The sequence below is a fragment of the Diceros bicornis genome, unplaced genomic scaffold (genome assembly GCF_020826845.1).
Source record: "Diceros bicornis minor isolate mBicDic1 unplaced genomic scaffold, mDicBic1.mat.cur scaffold_834_ctg1, whole genome shotgun sequence".
Classification (NCBI taxonomy): Eukaryota; Metazoa; Chordata; class Mammalia; order Perissodactyla; family Rhinocerotidae; genus Diceros; species Diceros bicornis.
This window is the reverse complement of record NW_026691712.1, coordinates 37,237-51,778: the sequence shown is the minus strand read 5'-3', so window position 1 is coordinate 51,778 and position 14,542 is coordinate 37,237. Positions and strand designations below refer to the sequence as shown.

The 14,542-nt window shown below is 71.8% G+C and overlaps 11 non-coding genes across 11 annotated transcripts; 6 read left to right on the top strand and 5 right to left on the bottom strand.

Moving 5' to 3' along the window:
• Positions 1-301: 301 nt before the first annotated feature.
• Positions 302-372, bottom strand: TRNAG-GCC (transfer RNA glycine (anticodon GCC)). Its single transcript has one exon. It is a non-coding gene; the product is annotated as a tRNA-Gly (tRNA).
• Positions 373-2,105: 1,733 nt separating this feature from the next.
• Positions 2,106-2,188, bottom strand: TRNAL-CAG (transfer RNA leucine (anticodon CAG)). Its single transcript has one exon. It is a non-coding gene; the product is annotated as a tRNA-Leu (tRNA).
• A 568-nt stretch (positions 2,189-2,756) lies between these two features.
• TRNAD-GUC (transfer RNA aspartic acid (anticodon GUC)) lies at positions 2,757-2,828 on the top strand. The gene has a single exon. It is a non-coding gene; the product is annotated as a tRNA-Asp (tRNA).
• Positions 2,829-3,516: 688 nt separating this feature from the next.
• On the top strand, positions 3,517-3,588 carry TRNAG-UCC (transfer RNA glycine (anticodon UCC)). The gene has a single exon. It is a non-coding gene; the product is annotated as a tRNA-Gly (tRNA).
• Positions 3,589-3,874: 286 nt separating this feature from the next.
• On the top strand, positions 3,875-3,946 carry TRNAE-CUC (transfer RNA glutamic acid (anticodon CUC)). Its single transcript has one exon. It is a non-coding gene; the product is annotated as a tRNA-Glu (tRNA).
• Positions 3,947-7,010: 3,064 nt separating this feature from the next.
• On the bottom strand, positions 7,011-7,081 carry TRNAG-GCC (transfer RNA glycine (anticodon GCC)). The gene has a single exon. It is a non-coding gene; the product is annotated as a tRNA-Gly (tRNA).
• Positions 7,082-8,815: 1,734 nt separating this feature from the next.
• Positions 8,816-8,898, bottom strand: TRNAL-CAG (transfer RNA leucine (anticodon CAG)). The gene has a single exon. It is a non-coding gene; the product is annotated as a tRNA-Leu (tRNA).
• A 568-nt stretch (positions 8,899-9,466) lies between these two features.
• TRNAD-GUC (transfer RNA aspartic acid (anticodon GUC)) lies at positions 9,467-9,538 on the top strand. Its single transcript has one exon. It is a non-coding gene; the product is annotated as a tRNA-Asp (tRNA).
• A 687-nt stretch (positions 9,539-10,225) lies between these two features.
• TRNAG-UCC (transfer RNA glycine (anticodon UCC)) lies at positions 10,226-10,297 on the top strand. Its single transcript has one exon. It is a non-coding gene; the product is annotated as a tRNA-Gly (tRNA).
• Positions 10,298-10,578: 281 nt separating this feature from the next.
• Positions 10,579-10,650, top strand: TRNAE-CUC (transfer RNA glutamic acid (anticodon CUC)). Its single transcript has one exon. It is a non-coding gene; the product is annotated as a tRNA-Glu (tRNA).
• A 3,038-nt stretch (positions 10,651-13,688) lies between these two features.
• Positions 13,689-13,759, bottom strand: TRNAG-GCC (transfer RNA glycine (anticodon GCC)). Its single transcript has one exon. It is a non-coding gene; the product is annotated as a tRNA-Gly (tRNA).
• Between the last annotated feature and the right edge of the window lie 783 nt (positions 13,760-14,542).

The following is a 14,542-nucleotide window of genomic DNA, read 5'->3' as shown; positions in this document are numbered from 1 at the left end:
GAAGCGAAAGGCGTGAGCCGAGCGGGGTCACGGGAGCGAAGAGCAGAGGGACAAGGAAGGCGTGTGGGCACAAGAGTGGCTGAGCGGTCGAGGTGTCTGGGCACGGGGGCTTGGTTCCCCGCGTGCACTTTCTGTCTCCAGGGCGAGAGAGGGGGCTTGGGGGTGGGGGCGGGGGAGACGAGAGCACGTGGAATGTGCTGCGGTGGGCCACAGAGCCGGTGTGGGACAGGTGCCTTGAGCGCGGGAGAGAGGAAGCCTCGCTCGGCGTTGGGGCGGCGGGACCAAAAGGGGATCGGGGTGCTGCATGGGCCGGGAATCGAACCCGGGCCTCCCGCGTGGCAGGCGAGAATTCTACCACTGAACCACCCATGCACCGATGGCCGCCGCCACCAGCCGCCCGACGCTGGTCCCCGCCCGCCCTCCGCGGCCACCTGCTCCATCTGAGCAGGCGGCGGACTGGTGGGCTCCAAGAGAGGCTCCAGGTACGTGAAGGGCGCTAGGGCGCAGGCGCGGTCGCAAGGGGGCGGGCGAGGAGGCACCGAGGCACCGAGGCAGGCTCGGCCCGTGCCGCGCCTTCTCTGCCGCCCAGGGCCGCGGCGAGATGGCCGGCGTCGCCAGAGGCAGCCGGGAGCCGGACCAAGCCTGGCCCGCGCCCGAATGCCAGTCAGGGTAGGGGATCTGTGGGCGGGTGCAGCTGAAGGCCGACGTTTCCTTCGACGACCCACAGCCCGGTCCCAAAGTGCCTTGGGCGGCTGGCTTTCTTGCCGGGGCGCTGGGCGCGAGGGCGGGCACGGGCGGGAACGGTGCTCCGGCTGTGCGAGGGCGGGGGCGGCGGGGCGTGGGGGGAGCCGTCGGAGCTGGAGGCCCGGGAGCGCGGCCTCCGCCGCCGCCCGCCGCCGAGCGGGCCTCAGGCCCAGAGGCCAGGCCAAGTGCCCGAGCCTGGCTTCTGCGCTCTGGCCGACGGCTCCCCGGCCAGGGTCCAGCTCCGGTGCGTCGGTGGCGAGGCAGGAGCGCGGTCTCGGATCGGAGGAGCGCTGTGGCGCAGTGGCTGCCGGCTCGCGGGCAGCCCGCTGAGGGAGCGCGCCGGTGTGGTGGGGTTCGGCCCCGGCTGCGGTTTCCCGCTTGGAGACGCGGTGTGGCCGCCGAGGGGGGTGGCCCCGGCTGGGGGCCGGACGTTGGCGGGTGCGTGACGGGGGGGGGGCCCAGGGCTTCTGCTGGCTACTCACTGGAGCAACCTTCCCGGCTTGGGCTCAGGTGCCAGGCAGGCCCTGTGCAGGGAGGGCTCTGTCGTTGGCTGGCGAGCAGATGGCTGCGCTGCGCGTGTCCCGGGAGGCAGGCAGGTGGCCAGGGCGAGGCCCCGAGGTGAAAAATCGCGGTGGGTGGCACAGGCCAGCAAGATGGGGACCGCGACCTCAGTAGGGTGTGGAGAGAATGGCATGGGTGGGCAGGCGGGCGGGGCTGGCGGCAAGGACAGAACGTCGGACGGTTGTGCTGCTGGTTGCGCGAGTGTCAGGCTCTCAGAGGGAGTCGCTGTTCAGCAGACAGAAGTCGGACGGTGACCCGTGGAGGGCTTTCTTCACGCAGGGCGCGGTGAGGGAGCGGCAGTGGGAGCGGAGACGGGAGTGGGAGGGAGGCAGTTAGGGAGGGGGGAACCCACAAGCACGGAGCGGGGGGAGGGGGCGCGGGGAGGGGGTGGGGCGCAGGGATCGGGTCGGAGGGAGGTGGGGGGCGCCGGGGCGGGGAGGGGAAGCAGGGGAGGGAAAGATGTGGTGCAAAGTCCTGAAGCTTCCGCGTGCGGGGGGTCAGGTAGGAAGGGTGTGTGAGTGGGTGGGGGAGCGCGTGCGTCCAGCAAGCCAGTTGCCAGGGGGTTCAAGGCGCCGGAGCACCCTCCTGGGCTATTTCTGCCAGGCCGGCGCACGGGTCGGCAGGAAAGGTGGCCGTGCCTGAGCAGCTGGTGGGGCGAGAGGCGTGGGTGTAGGGGCTGGACTTTGGAGAGGCGGCAAGAGCGCAAGCCAGCGACGGACGGTAAGGCGGTAAAGAGCTGCGACGGGGTGTCGCGGAGGCCCGGGACCCGGGCATTTGTTGGGCGGGCCAAAAGGTTGGCGTGTCAGGAGTGGGATTCGAACCCACGCCTCCAGGGGAGACTGCGACCTGAACGCAGCGCCTTAGACCGCTCGGCCATCCTGACGGCGGGCCTGGGCGCGTGTCCGCTCACCTGGCTGGGACCCGACGCGCAGAGCGGTGCCACCCTGGCCGCACGCGGCGCCTGGCGGGCCGCTGTGTGGGCGCGCAAGGGACGGGACCCGCGCGCCGACCGGCGGGGAGACTCGCCGGGCTCCGCCGCCCACACACCCTCGCCCACCCCCGGCCCCCGCCGGGCCGCGTCCCCGGGGTGCGGCCGTCCTCTGCCGCCAGCCCCCACCCGCGCCTCTCCTCGCGGCGGACGTGGCACGGCGCGCGCCCACCTTCTCCCCGCCGCCTTGCTCGCCCTCTCGGGCCTCTTCCTGCCGGCGCGATCCCCGCACTGGAGGCAACAGGCAGCGCGCACTCGGAGCGTTGAGCAGCCCCGGGTCCGGGTCCGGGTCCGCATCCGCATCGAGGTCGCCATCTGCTTTGTCGAATGACGCGATTGTTTAGGGGTCGGGCCGGGCCGGGCCGGGCACGCGCCGGGCAGCCGTGGTGGGCAGGAGGTCGAGAGCAGGGTAGGCGTCGGCGGGCAGCCGGACAGCGATCGCGCGCCGGGGCGGCCGCCGCCGTCCTCGTTAGTATAGTGGTGAGTATCCCCGCCTGTCACGCGGGAGACCGGGGTTCGATTCCCCGACGGGGAGGCAAGACGCCCTCTTTTGGTCGCCGGCACCGCTCTCCGTCCAGCCGCTTGCGCCCAAGGGCCCTTCTTCTCCCTCCCCCGCCCTCCAGCGAGGCGCAGGCCGCCGACTCGTGCCCCGGCTGCCCACCCTCGCCCACCCGGACCCTTCTCCCCTCCTCCTTGTCCTCCTCCTCGCCGGGCGCTTGCTCGCCGCAGCCGAGCGAGGGCTTCCTCTGCTCCTCCCCACGGCGCCCGACGAGCGGCCCTGCCAAGGTGGCTGGCGCAATGGGCTCCTTGCGACGCGACGCACAGCTGCACAGCTGCCGGGACGGGTCGGGGGTCGGATGGGTCCCCCGCCTCGGTGCCTCGCGGAAGTGGCCTGGCGGAGCCGCCGGTGGAGAAGGGCTTGGCCGAGCCCGCTGCCGCAGGACCTGAGGAGGGAGGAGGAGGGCGGACGTGACGGGGTCGGGGTCGGCTTTGGCTTTGGTCGGGTCGAACGGCGGCCAGGGCGCCCCCAGAGGCGGTCGGGCCGGCGGACGAGGGCCGCTGCGTCTGGCGCGGGGCGGCCGTTGGCGGCGCCTGGGGCAGCGCCGAGCTGCGAGCGGGCGGGGCGTCGGGGCAGGGCTGCGCCGGGCGGCGGCAAGCGGCGGCGGCGTGACGGCGCCGGCGCGAGCCCCGGGCCGGCATCTCGGGGCGGCGCGGGCTGTGCAGCGTTGGTGGTATAGTGGTGAGCATAGCTGCCTTCCAAGCAGTTGACCCGGGTTCGATTCCCGGCCAACGCAGCGGGCCGACCTTTTGCGGAACCGCAGGGCCCTCCTGGCCCGGAGCCGGGAGCCGGAGGCCGGGAGCCGGGCCCGCGGCCGCGGCCGTGTGCGTGTGTGCGAGAAGGAGGCGCGCGCAGTGTTTTGAGGGTGCAGCCGGGCAGGAAGAACGCTAGGGCGCCTGCATTGCCGGGGGCCGCGCGCGGCTGGCCTGCCAAAGGCAGGGGGCTGGCGCCAAGGGAGCGCCGAGCGGGCGGGATGGAGGCCCCGGGTCCAGGAGGCGCAGGCCAGGCCCGAGGCCTGACGCTCCCTGGTGGTCTAGTGGTTAGGATTCGGCGCTCTCACCGCCGCGGCCCGGGTTCGATTCCCGGTCAGGGAAGCCTTATCTTCTTCCTCTCCGCCTCCCCACCTCCCCAGCACCTCCACAACCCCCTTTTAGCCCACGCCAGAGCTCGCTCGCTCGCTTCGCCCCTTACCCCTCGGCCTCGGCCCCGGACCCCCGACAAGGCCACCCGGCACCCTCCACGGCCATCCCAAGCCCTGCCACCTCACCTGCGCCCCTGCCAACCTTTTTGGCCCTCGCTCGCCTCGCCTCGCCCACCCGACGTCTCTCCTCCTCCTCCTCCTCCTCCTCCTCCTCCTCCTCCTCCTCCTCCTCGGACGCTCGCCTCGCTCCCGCTCTTCCTCAGCCCCAAACCACAGTGGCCCGGGCAGCCACTCTCGCCTGCCGTGGCCACCGCACGTGCTTCGACTCTCCAGCGGCACGCCTTCGGCCGGGACAAACGTCGCGGCCCCCAAGCCACCCCTTCCTGCCTCCTGAGGTGTGGCTCGGGTTGGGGTGGTGGGGGAGGGCGCGGGGTCTACGTCGCCAGGTCCGGCCACCGGCCGGGGCCTGTGGCGTGCTCTTTTACTTGGCGCCTCGTGCCGGCGAAGGCGCGGGCAGCTTACCCGCCGCCGCCGGCCAGGTCCTGTGCCGGCTGCGTCTCCCCGGGGCCGCCGATTGGGCGCCAAGTGCGTCGTGGTCTCGTGCGCCGAGGGGAGCCGAGAGCCGGAGCCTGGCGCCCGGGAGGCGGAGAAGTCAGAATGAACCTGGACCCGTCCGTCTGTCCGGGTAGCTAGACCACCGGGCGGCGGCGGCGGAGGAGACAGAGCAGGGAGATGGAGGAGGCCAGTCTGGCCAAGCAGGGGGGGTGGGGGGCTGGAGGCAGAGGGATGACAGAGTGGACTTCTGGCCAACATTGTATTCGACTGGGCATCACCGACGCTCTCAGTCCTCTCACCAAGTGGCCAGAAGGTTACCGGGAACGCTTCCCTGCCCGACACACCCCTCCCCCCACCCGCCACCTAGATTGGACGGTCCGATGCGTTCCCGTTCCCGCCTTACCGACCATCCAGCCACCCAGGATGGACGCCATCCCTGTCTCCACCCTTGGATCCATCTCCTTCTGTGGACACTCCCCGAAGTAGGTGGCAGCTCTCGGTCTCCTTCCCGCCACAACAACCGGGCCGCTGACAGCGACTTGAACACCTCTTCGCCGACTGGCTCCTTCGGAGGCAAAAGTGGAGAGCCGAGCCCAGGAAGGGCAGAGAGCCGCGGCGGCGGCGGCGGCGGCGGCGGCACACTCCGCGGGTTTAGACGGAGCCGTTCTGACGTGTGCCGAGGAGCCCCTGTGGGCATGGGGGTGCTCACCGCCAGCGCAGGAAGTTCCCTCACCGGCCTGGCCGGGGTGTTGGGGGGGGGTGAGTGTGGGTGGGCGGGTGACAGAGCGGGATGAAGGTGTCTGTTCCCGTGGGTGGCCTCCCACGCGGGTCAGGGCACAGGGCCAAACGACCCCGAAAAGAGGGGACGGCCGTGAGCGTCGTGCTGCTCACGGGGGAGGTGTGGGAGGGCGTCCCGGGTGGGTCGGAGTGGAGCGTGGGCGGGGAGGTGCGGGGCTTGCGGGATGTGGCCGGGAGTGCGGCTGGCCGCTCAGGCAGGGGCTCTGCACAGGCTCCGGGCGGTGGCGCACCTTGCCCGGCACGGGTGCCGCGGGGGGGGGGGGGGGGGGGGCGGTGCGGTGGGGGGGCCGAGGTTTAGGGTGCCGGTGGGGACGGAGCAGGGGTTTGTCCGAGGGGCCCGAGGGAGGAGGACAGGACCGGTGGAAGTGTGCGTAGAGGGGCCCGGGGTCCACGGGGTTGGTGGCGGAGGGATGGAGGGGGTGAGCCTGGGGGCTGGAAGGAACAGCAGGTGGCGGGCAGGGGGCGTGGGCCCTGGCGCGAGGAAGATGGAAGCCCCCGTGGTGGGAGAGGGCCCAGGCCGGCGAGACTGGTGTCCTGTGCTGCGAGGTGGTCAGGCGAAGGAGTAGGGTGAGAGGAGGGGTAGGCAGCAGGCAAGGGTGGGGAATTCAACTGCCCCAGAGACACAAGTGACCTCTGCCCACGACAAAGAGTCGGGTCTCAGGTGTGTGTCTGGGGTTGAGTTGAAAAGAGGCCAAAGGGACGAATGCAACCCGCGGTCCCCGGCCAAGCAGAATTTGGAACGTGGGGGCCGCGGGTGGGGGCGGAGCGGGGAGGGGAGTGTGGGGCAGGAGAGGAGTAGGGGTGTCTGGGGGAGTAGGAGGGTGGTGAGGGGTGGAGGAGGAGGTGCTGGGGCTGGCGGTGCCGCTTGGGGTTTGCAGGCTGTGGTGCTGTTGGACCCGGGAGTGTCCGCGGTGGTTCTCGGGGTGGTGGTGCTGCCTGCGACGGGGGTGTTCGTGGCGGCGGCGGTGACGATAGCGGTGGTGCTGGCCCTGGTGGAGGTGACTCGGTGGACTTGGTGGTGGTGGCGGCGGAGGTGGTTTTAGTGGTGGAGGGGCGGGCCAGCGTTTGGGAAATAGAGCGGCCAAGCGGGAGAAGGTGAATGAATGCTCGCTGTGTGTGTGCATCGTGATGATATCGTGGAACTCTTCGGAACGACTGGAGCGCGCGCCATCACGAGTCGGTGACCGTCGGGGAGAATGCGGTGGATCACTCGTAGGAGTGGCAAGTTGCCTCCTACTGGTGGTAGGAACCGACACGGTCTGATTCTCGGAGCGGGGGTAGAGCGAGGCAGAGAGCGGGGGCGAACCCCCGTGACGGAGTGGGGCGTGCGGGGGCCAGTGTGTGGTGCAGGGTAGCCTTCCTCGAAGCGAAAGGCGTGAGCCGAGCGGGGTCACGGGAGCGAAGAGCAGAGGGACAAGGAAGGCGTGTGGGCACAAGAGTGGCTGAGCGGTCGAGGTGTCTGGGCACGGGGGCTTGGTTCCCCGCGTGCACTTTCTGTCTCCAGGGCGAGAGAGGGGGCTTGGGGGTGGGGGCGGGGGAGACGAGAGCACGTGGAATGTGCTGCGGTGGGCCGCAGAGCCGGTGTGGGACAGGTGCCTTGAGCGCGGGAGAGAGGAAGCCTCGCTCGGCGTTGGGGCGGCGGGACCAAAAGGGGATCGGGGTGCTGCATGGGCCGGGAATCGAACCCGGGCCTCCCGCGTGGCAGGCGAGAATTCTACCACTGAACCACCCATGCACCGATGGCCGCCGCCACCAGCCGCCCGACGCTGGTCCCCGCCCGCCCTCCGCGGCCACCTGCTCCATCTGAGCAGGCGGCGGACTGGTGGGCTCCAAGAGAGGCTCCAGGTACGTGAAGGGCGCTAGGGCGCAGGCGCGGTCGCAAGGGGGCGGGCGAGGAGGCACCGAGGCACCGAGGCAGGCTCGGCCCGTGCCGCGCCTTCTCTGCCGCCCAGGGCCGCGGCGAGATGGCCGGCGTCGCCAGAGGCAGCCGGGAGCCGGACCAAGCCTGGCCCGCGCCCGAATGCCAGTCAGGGTAGGCGATCTGTGGGCGGGTGCAGCTGAAGGCCGACGTTTCCTTCGACGACCCACAGCCCGGTCCCAAAGTGCCTTGGGCGGCTGGCTTTCTTGCCGGGGCGCTGGGCGCGAGGGCGGGCACGGGCGGGAACGGTGCTCCGGCTGTGCGAGGGCGGGGGCGGCGGGGCGTGGGGGGAGCCGTCGGAGCTGGAGGCCCGGGAGCGCGGCCTCCGCCGCCGCCCGCCGCCGAGCGGGCCTCAGGCCCAGAGGCCAGGCCAAGTGCCCGAGCCTGGCTTCTGCGCTCTGGCCGACGGCTCCCCGGCCAGGGTCCAGCTCCGGTGCGTCGGTGGCGAGGCAGGAGCGCGGTCTCGGATCGGAGGAGCGCTGTGGCGCAGTGGCTGCCGGCTCGCGGGCAGCCCGCTGAGGGAGCGCGCCGGTGTGGTGGGGTTCGGCCCCGGCTGCGGTTTCCCGCTTGGAGACGCGGTGTGGCCGCCGAGGGGGGTGGCCCCGGCTGGGGGCCGGACGTTGGCGGGTGCGTGACGGGGGGGGGGGCCCAGGGCTTCTGCTGGCTACTCACTGGAGCAACCTTCCCGGCTTGGGCTCAGGTGCCAGGCAGGCCCTGTGCAGGGAGGGCTCTGTCGTTGGCTGGCGAGCAGATGGCTGCGCTGCGCGTGTCCCGGGAGGCAGGCAGGTGGCCAGGGCGAGGCCCCGAGGTGAAAAATCGCGGTGGGTGGCACAGGCCAGCAAGATGGGGACCGCGACCTCAGTAGGGTGTGGAGAGAATGGCATGGGTGGGCAGGCGGGCGGGGCTGGCGGCAAGGACAGAACGTCGGACGGTTGTGCTGCTGGTTGCGCGAGTGTCAGGCTCTCAGAGGGAGTCGCTGTTCAGCAGACAGAAGTCGGACGGTGACCCGTGGAGGGCTTTCTTCACGCAGGGCGCGGTGAGGGAGCGGCAGTGGGAGCGGAGACGGGAGTGGGAGGGAGGCAGTTAGGGAGGGGGGAACCCACAAGCACGGAGCGGGGGGAGGGGGCGCGGGGAGGGGGTGGGGCGCAGGGATCGGGTCGGAGGGAGGTGGGGGGCGCCGGGGCGGGGAGGGGAAGCAGGGGAGGGAAAGATGTGGTGCAAAGTCCTGAAGCTTCCGCGTGCGGGGGGTCAGGTAGGAAGGGTGTGTGAGTGGGTGGGGGAGCGCGTGCGTCCAGCAAGCCAGTTGCCAGGGGGTTCAAGGCGCCGGAGCACCCTCCTGGGCTATTTCTGCCAGGCCGGCGCACGGGTCGGCAGGAAAGGTGGCCGTGCCTGAGCAGCTGGTGGGGCGAGAGGCGTGGGTGTAGGGGCTGGACTTTGGAGAGGCGGCAAGAGCGCAAGCCAGCGACGGACGGTAAGGCGGTAAAGAGCTGCGACGGGGTGTCGCGGAGGCCCGGGACCCGGGCATTTGTTGGGCGGGCCAAAAGGTTGGCGTGTCAGGAGTGGGATTCGAACCCACGCCTCCAGGGGAGACTGCGACCTGAACGCAGCGCCTTAGACCGCTCGGCCATCCTGACGGCGGGCCTGGGCGCGTGTCCGCTCACCTGGCTGGGACCCGACGCGCAGAGCGGTGCCACCCTGGCCGCACGCGGCGCCTGGCGGGCCGCTGTGTGGGCGCGCAAGGGACGGGACCCGCGCGCCGACCGGCGGGGAGACTCGCCGGGCTCCGCCGCCCACACACCCTCGCCCACCCCCGGCCCCCGCCGGGCCGCGTCCCCGGGGTGCGGCCGTCCTCTGCCGCCAGCCCCCACCCGCGCCTCTCCTCGCGGCGGACGTGGCACGGCGCGCGCCCACCTTCTCCCCGCCGCCTTGCTCGCCCTCTCGGGCCTCTTCCTGCCGGCGCGATCCCCGCACTGGAGGCAACAGGCAGCGCGCACTCGGAGCGTTGAGCAGCCCCGGGTCCGGGTCCGGGTCCGCATCCGCATCGAGGTCGCCATCTGCTTTGTCGAATGACGCGATTGTTTAGGGGTCGGGTCGGGCCGGGCCGGGCACGCGCCGGGCAGCCGTGGTGGGCAGGAGGTCGAGAGCAGGGTAGGCGTCGGCGGGCAGCCGGACAGCGATCGCGCGCCAGGGCGGCCGCCGCCGTCCTCGTTAGTATAGTGGTGAGTATCCCCGCCTGTCACGCGGGAGACCGGGGTTCGATTCCCCGACGGGGAGGCAAGACGCCCTCTTTTGGTCGCCGGCACCGCTCTCCGTCCAGCCGCTTGCGCCCAAGGGCCCTTCTTCTCCCTCCCCCGCCCTCCAGCGAGGCGCAGGCCGCCGACTCGTGCCCCGGCTGCCCACCCTCGCCCACCCGGACCCTTCTCCCCTCCTCCTTGTCCTCCTCCTCGCCGGGCGCTTGCTCGCCGCAGCCGAGCGAGGGCTTCCTCTGCTCCTCCCCACGGCGCCCGACGAGCGGCCCTGCCAAGGTGGCTGGCGCAATGGGCTCCTTGCGACGCGACGCACAGCTGCACAGCTGCCGGGACGGGTCGGGGGTCGGATGGGTCCCCCGCCTCGGTGCCTCGCGGAAGTGGCCTGGCGGAGCCGCCGGTGGAGAAGGGCTTGGCCGAGCCCGCTGCCGCAGGACCTGAGGAGGGAGGAGGAGGGCGGACGTGACGGGGTCGGGGTCGGCTTTGGCTTTGGTCGGGTCGAACGGCGGCCAGGGCGCCCCCAGAGGCGGTCGGGCCGGCGGACGAGGGCCGCTGCGTCTGGCGCGGGGCGGCCGTTGGCGGCGCCTGGGGCAGCGCCGAGCTGCGAGCGGGCGGGGCGTCGGGGCAGGGCTGCGCCGGGCGGCGGCAGCGGCGGCGGCGTGACGGCGCCGGCGCGAGCCCCGGGCCGGCATCTCGGGGCGGCGCGGGCTGTGCAGCGTTGGTGGTATAGTGGTGAGCATAGCTGCCTTCCAAGCAGTTGACCCGGGTTCGATTCCCGGCCAACGCAGCGGGCCGACCTTTTGCGGAACCGCAGGGCCCTCCTGGCCCGGAGCCGGGAGCCGGAGGCCGGGAGCCGGGCCCGCGGCCGTGTGCGTGTGTGCGAGAAGGAGGCGCGCGCAGTGTTTTGAGGGTGCAGCCGGGCAGGAAGAACGCTAGGGCGCCTGCATTGCCGGGGGGCCGCGCGCGGCTGGCCTGCCAAAGGCAGGGGGCTGGCGCCAAGGGAGCGCCGAGCGGGCGGGATGGAGGCCCCGGGTCCAGGAGGCGCAGGCCAGGCCCGAGGCCTGACGCTCCCTGGTGGTCTAGTGGTTAGGATTCGGCGCTCTCACCGCCGCGGCCCGGGTTCGATTCCCGGTCAGGGAAGCCTTATCTTCTTCCTCCCCACCTCCCCAGCACCTCCACAACCCCCTTTTAGCCCACGCCAGAGCTCGCTCGCTCGCTTCGCCCCTTACCCCTCGGCCTCGGCCCCGGACCCCCGACAAGGCCACCCGGCACCCTCCACGGCCAGCCCAAGCCCTGCCACCTCACCTGCGCCCCTGCCAACCTTTTTGGCCCTCGCTCGCCTCGCCTCGCCCACCCGACGTCTCTCCTCCTCCTCCTCCTCCTCCTCCTCCTCCTCCTCGGACGCTCGCCTCGCTCCCGCTCTTCCTCAGCCCCAAACCACAGTGGCCCGGGCAGCCACTCTCGCCTGCCGTGGCCACCGCACGTGCTTCGACTCTCCAGCGGCACGCCTTCGGCCGGGACAAACGTCGCGGCCCCCAAGCCACCCCTTCCTGCCTCCTGAGGTGTGGCTCGGGTTGGGGTGGTGGGGGAGGGCGCGGGGTCTACGTCGCCAGGTCCGGCCACCGGCCGGGGCCTGTGGCGTGCTCTTTTACTTGGCGCCTCGTGCCGGCGAAGGCGCGGGCAGCTTACCCGCCGCCGCCGGCCAGGTCCTGTGCCGGCTGCGTCTCCCCGGGGCCGCCGATTGGGCGCCAAGTGCGTCGTGGTCTCGTGCGCCGAGGGGAGCCGAGAGCCGGAGCCTGGCGCCCGGGAGGCGGAGAAGTCAGAATGAACCTGGACCCGTCCGTCTGTCCGGGTAGCTAGACCACCGGGCGGCGGCGGCGGAGGAGACAGAGCAGGGAGATGGAGGAGGCCAGTCTGGCCAAGCAGGGGGGGTGGGGGGCTGGAGGCAGAGGGATGACAGAGTGGACTTCTGGCCAACATTGTATTCGACTGGGCATCACCGACGCTCTCAGTCCTCTCACCAAGTGGCCAGAAGGTTACCGGGAACGCTTCCCTGCCCGACACACCCCTCCCCCCACCCGCCACCTAGATTGGACGGTCCGATGCGTTCCCGTTCCCGCCTTACCGACCATCCAGCCACCCAGGATGGACGCCATCCCTGTCTCCACCCTTGGATCCATCTCCTTCTGTGGACACTCCCCGAAGTAGGTGGCAGCTCTCGGTCTCCTTCCCGCCACAACAACCGGGCCGCTGACAGCGACTTGAACACCTCTTCGCCGACTGGCTCCTTCGGAGGCAAAAGTGGAGAGCCGAGCCCAGGAAGGGCAGAGAGCCGCCGCGGCGGCGGCGGCGGCGGCGGCACACTCCGCGGGTTTAGACGGAGCCGTTCTGACGTGTGCCGAGGAGCCCCTGTGGGCATGGGGGTGCTCACCGCCAGCGCAGGAAGTTCCCTCACCGGCCTGGCCGGGGTGTTGGGGGGGGGTGAGTGTGGGTGGGCGGGTGACAGAGCGGGATGAAGGTGTCTGTTCCCGTGGGTGGCCTCCCACGCGGGTCAGGGCACAGGGCCAAACGACCCCGAAAAGAGGGGACGGCCGTGAGCGTCGTGCTGCTCACGGGGGAGGTGTGGGAGGGCGTCCCGGGTGGGTCGGAGTGGAGCGTGGGCGGGGAGGTGCGGGGCTTGCGGGATGTGGCCGGGAGTGCGGCTGGCCGCTCAGGCAGGGGCTCTGCACAGGCTCCGGGCGGTGGCGCACCTTGCCCGGCACGGGTGCCGCGGGGGGGGGGGGGGCGGTGCGGTGGGGGGGCCGAGGTTTAGGGTGCCGGTGGGGACGGAGCAGGGGTTTGTCCGAGGGGCCCGAGGGAGGAGGACAGGACCGGTGGAAGTGTGCGTAGAGGGGCCCGGGGTCCACGGGGTTGGTGGCGGAGGGATGGAGGGGGTGAGCCTGGGGGCTGGAAGGAACAGCAGGTGGCGGGCAGGGGGCGTGGGCCCTGGCGCGAGGAAGATGGAAGCCCCCGTGGTGGGAGAGGGCCCAGGCCGGCGAGACTGGTGTCCTGTGCTGCGAGGTGGTCAGGCGAAGGAGTAGGGTGAGAGGAGGGGTAGGCAGCAGGCAAGGGTGGGGAATTCAACTGCCCCAGAGACACAAGTGATCTCTGCCCGCGACAAAGAGTCGGGTCTCAGGTGTGTGTCTGGGGTTGAGTTGAAAAGAGGCCAAAGGGACGAATGCAACCCGCGGTCCCCGGCCAAGCAGAATTTGGAACGTGGGGGCCGCGGGTGGGGGCGGAGCGGGGAGGGGAGTGTGGGGCAGGAGAGGAGTAGGGGTGTCTGGGGGAGTAGGAGGGTGGTGAGGGGTGGAGGAGGAGGTGCTGGGGCTGGCGGTGCCGCTTGGGGTTTGCAGGCTGTGGTGCTGTTGGACCCGGGAGTGTCCGCGGTGGTTCTCGGGGTGGTGGTGCTGCCTGCGACGGGGGTGTTCGTGGCGGCGGCGGTGACGATAGCGGTGGTGCTGGCCCTGGTGGAGGTGACTCGGTGGACTTGGTGGTGGTGGCGGCGGAGGTGGTTTTAGTGGTGGAGGGGCGGGCCAGCGTTTGGGAAATAGAGCGGCCAAGCGGGAGAAGGTGAATGAATGCTCGCTGTGTGTGTGCATCGTGATGATATCGTGGAACTCTTCGGAACGACTGGAGCGCGCGCCATCACGAGTCGGTGACCGTCGGGGAGAATGCGGTGGATCACTCGTAGGAGTGGCAAGTTGCCTCCTACTGGTGGTAGGAACCGACACGGTCTGATTCTCGGAGCGGGGGTAGAGCGAGGCAGAGAGCGGGGGCGAACCCCCGTGACGGAGTGGGGCGTGCGGGGGCCAGTGTGTGGTGCAGGGTAGCCTTCCTCGAAGCGAAAGGCGTGAGCCGAGCGGGGTCACGGGAGCGAAGAGCAGAGGGACAAGGAAGGCGTGTGGGCACAAGAGTGGCTGAGCGGTCGAGGTGTCTGGGCACGGGGGCTTGGTTCCCCGCGTGCACTTTCTGTCTCCAGGGCGAGAGAGGGGGCTTGGGGGTGGGGGCGGGGGAGACGAGAGCACGTGGAATGTGCTGCGGTGGGCCGCAGAGCCGGTGTGGGACAGGTGCCTTGAGCGCGGGAGAGAGGAAGCCTCGCTCGGCGTTGGGGCGGCGGGACCAAAAGGGGATCGGGGTGCTGCATGGGCCGGGAATCGAACCCGGGCCTCCCGCGTGGCAGGCGAGAATTCTACCACTGAACCACCCATGCACCGATGGCCGCCGCCACCAGCCGCCCGACGCTGGTCCCCGCCCGCCCTCCGCGGCCACCTGCTCCATCTGAGCAGGCGGCGGACTGGTGGGCTCCAAGAGAGGCTCCAGGTACGTGAAGGGCGCTAGGGCGCAGGCGCGGTCGCAAGGGGGCGGGCGAGGAGGCACCGAGGCACCGAGGCAGGCTCGGCCCGTGCCGCGCCTTCTCTGCCGCCCAGGGCCGCGGCGAGATGGCCGGCGTCGCCAGAGGCAGCCGGGAGCCGGACCAAGCCTGGCCCGCGCCCGAATGCCAGTCAGGGTAGGCGATCTGTGGGCGGGTGCAGCTGAAGGCCGACGTTTCCTTCGACGACCCACAGCCCGGTCCCAAAGTGCCTTGGGCGGCTGGCTTTCTTGCCGGGGCGCTGGGCGCGAGGGCGGGCACGGGCGGGAACGGTGCTCCGGCTGTGCGAGGGCGGGGGCGGCGGGGCGTGGGGGGAGCCGTCGGAGCTGGAGGCCCGGGAGCGCGGCCTCCGCCGCCGCCCGCCGCCGAGCGGGCCTCAGGCCCAGAGGCCAGGCCAAGTGCCCGAGCCTGGCTTCTGCGCTCTGGCCGACGGCTCCCCGGCCAGGGTCCAGCTCCGGTGCGTCGGTGGCGAGGCAGGAGCGCGGTCTCGGATCGGAGGAGCGCTGTGGCGCAGTGGCTGCCGGCTCGCGGGCAGCCCGCTGAGGGAGCGCGCCGGTGTGGTGGGGTTCGGCCCCGGCTGCGGTTTCCCGCTTGGAGACGCGGTGTGGCCGCCGAGGGGGGTGG